The following is a 6,961-nucleotide window of genomic DNA, read 5'->3' on the forward strand; positions in this document are numbered from 1 at the left end:
GGCAAAATGTTAAGAGACCTTTTTTGTAGAGAATTATGTTTCCTACAATTTATGTTCTATGATATTTTTTGATCAGAAGCGTAGTTTTCGAGATATATCGAGATATTTAAAAGTTCCGAAGCCGCACCAACATAATAGAGATACAGAAACACCGTGGCCCCTTTCTTTGAGATAACTCTGCACTATTGCGACCTGCAAATGCCACTTCCAGCTCAGCTGTGCAGAAGAAGAACAACAAGAAGAAGAAATATCTCGAAATACGTCCGTCAGGCCCCTTCCCTTGAGATAAATCTGCAAATATCTCGGAAACGAAGCGAGCTATGGCAAAATGTTAAGAGAACTTTTTTGTAGAGAATTACGTTTCCTACTTTTTATGTTCTATGATATTTTTTGATCAGATGCGTAGTTCTCGAGATATATCAAGATATTTAAAAGTTCCGAAACCGCACCAACATAATAGAGATACAGAAACACCGTGGCCCCTTTCTTTGAGATAACTCTGCACTATTGCGAGCTGGAAATGCCACTTCCAGTTTAGCTGTGCAGAAGAAGAACAACAAGAAGAAGAAATATCTCGAAATATGTCCGTTAGGCCCCTTCCCTTGAGATAAATCTGCAAATATCTCGGAAACGAAGCGAGCTATGGCAAAATCTTAAGAGACCTTTTTTGTAGAGAATTAAGTTTGCTACTTTTTATGTTCTATGATATTTTTTGATCAGAAGCGTAGTTTTCGAGATATATCGAGATATTTAAAAGTTCCGAAGCCGCACCAACATAATAGAGATACAGAAACACCGTGGCCCCTTTCTTTGAGATAACTCTGCACTAGTGCGAGCCGCAAATGCCACTTCCAGCTTAGCTGTGCAGAAGAAGAACAACAAGAAGAAGAAATATCTCGAAATATGTCCGTCAGGCCCCTTCCCTTGAGATAAATATGCAAATATCTCGGAAACGAAGCGAGCTATGGCAAAATGTTAAGAGACCTTTTTTGTAGAGAATTAAGTTTCCTACTTTTTATGTTCTATGATATTTTTTGATCAGATGCGTAGTTCTCTAGATATATCAAGATATTTAAAAGTTCCGAAGCCGCACCAACATAATAGAGATACAGAAACACCGTGGCCCCTTTCTTTGAGATAACTCTGCACTATTGCGAGCTGTAAATGCCACTTCCAGCTTAGCTGTGCAGAAGAAGAACAACAAGAAGAAGAAATATCTCGAAATATGTCCGTCAGGCCCCTTCCCTTGAGATAAATATGCAAATATCTCGGAAACGAAGCGAGCTATGGCAAAATGTTAAGAGACCTTTTTTGTAGAGAATTAAGTTTCCTACTTTTTATGTTCTATGATATTTTTTGATCAGATGCGTAGTTCTCGAGATATATCAAGATATTTAAAAGTTCCGAAGCCGCACCAACATAATAGAGATACAGAAACACCGTGGCCCCTTTCATTGAGATAACTCTGCACTATTGCGAGCTGGAAATGCCACTTCCAGCTTAGCTGTGCAGAAGAAGAACAACAAGAAGAAGAAATATCTCGAAATATGTCCGTCAGGCCACTTCCCTTGAGATATATCTGCAAATATCTCGGAAACGAAGCGAGCTATGGCAAAATGTTAAGAGACCTTTTTTGTAGAGAATTAAGTTTCCTACTTTTTATATTCTATGATATTTTTTGATCATATGCGTAGTTCTCGAGATATATCAAGATATTTAAAAGTTCCGAAGCCGCACCAACATAATAGAGATACAGAAACACCGTGGCCCCTTTCTTTGAGATAACTCTGCACTATTGCGACCTGCAAATGCCACTTCCAGCTCAGCTGTGCAGAAGAAGAACAACAAGAAGAAGAAATATCTCGAAATATGTCCGTTAGGCCCCTTCCCTTGAGATCAATCTGCAAATATCTCGGAAACGAAGCGAGCTATGGCAAAATGTTAAGAGACCTTTTTTGTAGAGAATTAAGTTTCCCACTTTTTATGTTCTATGATATTTTTTGATCAGAAGCGTAGTTTTCGAGATATATCGAGATATTTAAAAGTTCCGAAGCCGCACCAACATAATAGAGATACAGAAACACCGTGGCCCCTTTCTTTGAGATAACTCTGCACTAGTGCGAGCTGCAAATGCCACTTCCAGCTTAGCTGTGCAGAAGAAGAACAACAAGAAGAAGAAATATCTCGAAATATGTCCGTCAGGCCCCTTCCCTTGAGATAAATCTGCAAATATCTCGGAAACGAAGCGAGCTATGGCAAAATGTTAAGAGACCTTTTTGGTAGAGAATTAAGTTTCCTACTTTTTATGTTCTATGATATTTTTTGATCAGATGCGTAGTTCTCGAGATATATCAAGATATTTAAAAGTTCCGAAGCCGCACCAACATAATAGAGATACAGAAACACCGTGGCCCCTTTCTTTGAGATAACTCTGCACTATTGCGAGCTGTAAATGCCACTTCCAGCTTAGCTGTGCAGAAGAAGAACAACAAGAAGAAGAAATATCTCGAAATATGTCCGTCAGGCCCCTTCCCTTGAGATAAATATGCAAATATCTCGGAAACGAAGCGAGCTATGGCAAAATGTTAAGAGACCTTTTTTGTAGAGAATTAAGTTTCCTACTTTTTATGTTCTATGATATTTTTTGATCAGATGCGTAGTTCTCGAGATATATCAAGATATTTAAAAGTTCCGAAGCCGCACCAACATAATAGAGATACAGAAACACCGTGGCCCCTTTCATTGAGATAACTCTGCACTATTGCGAGCTGGAAATGCCACTTCCAGCTTAGCTGTGCAGAAGAAGAACAACAAGAAGAAGAAATATCTCGAAATATGTCCGTCAGGCCACTTCCCTTGAGATATATCTGCAAATATCTCGGAAACGAAGCGAGCTATGGCAAAATGTTAAGAGACCTTTTTTGTAGAGAATTAAGTTTCCTACTTTTTATATTCTATGATATTTTTTGATCATATGCGTAGTTCTCGAGATATATCAAGATATTTAAAAGTTCCGAAGCCGCACCAACATAATAGAGATACAGAAACACCGTGGCCCCTTTCTTTGAGATAACTCTGCACTATTGCGACCTGCAAATGCCACTTCCAGCTCAGCTGTGCAGAGCAAGAACAACAAGAAGAAGAAATATCTCGAAATATGTCCGTTAGGCCCCTTCCCTTGAGATCAATCTGCAAATATCTCGGAAACGAAGCGAGCTATGGCAAAATGTTAAGAGACCTCTTTTGTAGAGAATTAAGTTTCCCACTTTTTATGTTCTATGATATTTTTTGATCAGAAGCGTAGTTTTCGAGATATATCGAGATATTTAAAAGTTCCGAAGCCGCACCAACATAATAGAGATACAGAAACACCGTGGCCCCTTTCTTTGAGATAACTCTGCACTAGTGCGAGCAGCAAATGCCACTTCCAGCTTAGCTGTGCAGAAGAAGAACAACAAGAAGAAGAAATATCTCGAAATATGTCCGTCAGGCCCCTTCCCTTGAGATATATATGCAAATATCTCGGAAACGAAGCGAGCTATGGCAAAATGTTAAGAGACCTTTTTTGTAGAGAATTAAGTTTCCTACTTTTTATGTTCTATGACATTTTTTAATCAGATGCGTAGTTCTCGAGATATATCAAGATATTTAAAAGTTCCGCAGCCGCACCAACATAATAGAGATACAGAAACACCGTGGCCCCTTTCTTTGAGATAACTCTGCACTATTGCGAGCTGGAAATGCCACTTCCAGTTTAGCTGTGCAGAAGACGAACAACAAGAAGAAGAAATATCTCGAAATATGTCCGTTAGGCCCCTTCCCTTGAGATAAATCTGCAAATATCTCGGAAACGAAGCGAGCTATGGCAAAATGTTAAGAGACCTTTTTTGTAGAGAATTATGTTTCCTACAATTTATGTTCTATGATATTTTTTGATCAGAAGCGTAGTTTTCGAGATATATCGAGATATTTAAAAGTTCCGAAGCCGCACCAACATAATAGAGATACAGAAACACGGTGGCCCCTTTCTTTGAGATAACTCTGCACTATTGCGAGCTGCAAATGCCGCTTCGAGCTTAGCTGTGCAGAAGAAGAACAACAAGAAGAAGAAATATCTCGAAATATGTCCGTCAGGCCCCTTCCCTTGAGATAAATCTGCAAATATCTCGGAAACGAAGCGAGCTATGGCAAAATGTTAAGAGCCTTTTTTTGTAGAGAATTAAGTTTCCTACTTTTTGTGTTCTATGATATTTTTTGATCAGATGCGTAGTTCTCGAGATATATCAAGATATTTAAAAGTTCCGAAGCCGCACCAACATAATAGAGATACAGAAACACCATGGCCCCTTTCTTTGAGATAACTCTGCACTATTGCGAGCTGGAAATGCCACTTCCAGTTTAGCTGTGCAGAAGAAGAACAACAAGAAGAAGAAATATCTCGAAATATGTCCGTTAGGCCCCTTCCCTTGAGATAAATCTGCAAATATCTCGGAAACGAAGCGAGCTATGGCAAAATGTTAAGAGACGTTTTTTGTAGAGAATTATGTTTCCTACAATTTATGTTCTATGATATTTTTCGATCAGAAGCGTAGTTTTCGAGATATATCGAGATATTTAAAAGTTCCGAAGCCGCACCAACATAATAGAGATACAAAAACACCGTGGCCCCTTTCTTTGAGATAACTCTGCACTAGTGCGAGCCGCAAATGCCACTTCCAGCTTAGCTGTGCAGAAGAAGAACAACAAGAAGAAGAAATATCTCGAAATATGTCCGACAGGCCCCTTCCCTTGAGATAAATCTGCAAACATCTCGGAAACGAAGCGAGCTATGGCGAAATGTTAAGAGACCTTTTTTGTAGAGAATTAAGTTTCCTACTTTTTATCTTCTATGATATTTTTTGATCAGATGCGTAGTTCTCGAGATATATCAAGATATTTAAAAGTGCCGAAGCCGCACCAACATAATACAGATACAGAAACACCGTGGCCCCTTTCTTTGGGATAACTCTGCACTATTGCGAGCTGCAAATGCCACTTCCAGCTTAGCTGTGCAGAAGAAGAACAACAAGAAGAAGAAATATCTCGAAATACGTCCGTCAGACCCCTTCCCTTGAGATGAATCTGCAAATATCTCGGAAACGAAGCGAGCTATGGCAAAATGTTAAGAGACCTTTTTTGTAGAGAATAATGTTTCCTACAATTTACGTTCTATGATATTTTTTGATCAGAAGCGTAGTTTTCGAGATATATCGAGATATTTAAAAGTTCCGAAGCCGCACCAACATAATAGAGATACAGAAACACCGTGGCCCCTTTCTTTGAGATAACTCTGCACTATTGCGACCTGCAAATGCCACTTCCAGATCAGCTGTGCAGAAGAAGAACAACAAGAAGAAGAAATATCTCGAAATATGTCCGTCAGGCCCCTTCCCTTGAGATAAATCTGCAAATATCTCGGAAACGAAGCGAGCTATGGCAAAATGTTAAGAGACCTTTTTTGTAGAGAATTAAGTTTCCTACTTTTTGTGTTCTATGATATGTTTTGATCAGATGCGTAGTTCTCGAGATATATCAAGATATTTAAAAGTTCCGAAGCCGCACCAACATAATAGAGATACAGAAACACCGTGGCCCCTTTCTTTGAGATAACTCTGCACTATTGCGAGCTGGAAATGCCACTTCCAGTTTAGCTGTGCAGAAGAAGAACAACAAGAAGAAGAAATATCTCGAAATATGTCCGTTAGGCCCCTTCCCTTGAGATAAATCTGCAAATATCTCGGAAACGAAGCGAGCTATGGCAAAATGTTAAGAGACCTTTTTTGTAGAGAATAATGTTTCCTACAATTTACGCTCTATGATATTTTTTGATCAGAAGCGTAGTTTTCGAGATATATCGAGATATTTAAAAGTTCCGAAGCCGCACCAACATAATAGAGATACAGAAACACCGTGGCCCCTTTCTTTGAGATAACTCTGCACTAGTGCGAGCCGCAAATGCCACTTCCAGCTTAGCTGTGCAGAAGAAGAACAACAAGAAGAAGAAATATCTCGAAATATGTCCGACAGGCCCCTTCCCTTGAGATAAATCTGCAAATATCTCGGAAACGAAGCGAGCTATGGCGAAATGTTAAGAGACCTTTTTTGTAGAGAATTAAGTTTCCTACTTTTTATCTTCTATGATATTTTTTGATCAGATGCGTAGTTCTCGAGATATATCAAGATATTTAAAAGTGCCGAAGCCGCACCAACATAATACAGATACAGAAACACCGTGGCCCCTTTCTTTGAGATAACTCTGCACTAGTGCGAGCCGCAAATGCCACTTCCAGCTTAGCTGTGCAGAAGAAGAACAACAAGAAGAAGAAATATCTCGAAATATGTCCGTCAGGCCCCTTCCCTTGAGATAAATCTGCAAATATCTCGGAAACGAAGAGAGCTATGGCAAAATGTTAAGAGACCTTTTTTGTAGAGAATTATGTTTCCTACAACTTACGCTCTATGATATTTTTTGATCAGAAGCGTAGTTTTCGAGATATATCGAAATATTTAAAAGTTCCGAAGCCGCACCAACATAATAGAGATACAGAAACACCGTGGCCCCTTTCTTTGAGATAACTCTGCACTATTGCGAGCTGCAAATGCCACTTCCAGCTTAGCTGTGCAGAGGAAGAACAACAAGAAGAAGAAATATCTCGAAATATGTCCGTCAGACCCCTTCCCTTGAGATGAATCTGCAAATATCTCGGAAACGAAGCGAGCTATGGCAAAATGTTAAGAGACCTTTTTTGTAGAGAATAATGTTTCCTACAATTTACGCTCTATGATATTTTTTGATCAGAAGCGTAGTTTTCGAGATATATCGAGATATTTAAAAGTTCCGAAGCCGCACCAACATAATAGAGATACAGAAACACCGTGGCCCCTTTCTTTGAGATAACTCTGCACTAGTGCGAGCCGCAAA

Source organism: Osmia lignaria, unplaced genomic scaffold (genome assembly GCF_051020975.1).
Source record: "Osmia lignaria lignaria isolate PbOS001 unplaced genomic scaffold, iyOsmLign1 scaffold0006, whole genome shotgun sequence".
In the NCBI taxonomy this organism is placed as follows: domain Eukaryota; kingdom Metazoa; phylum Arthropoda; class Insecta; order Hymenoptera; family Megachilidae; genus Osmia; species Osmia lignaria.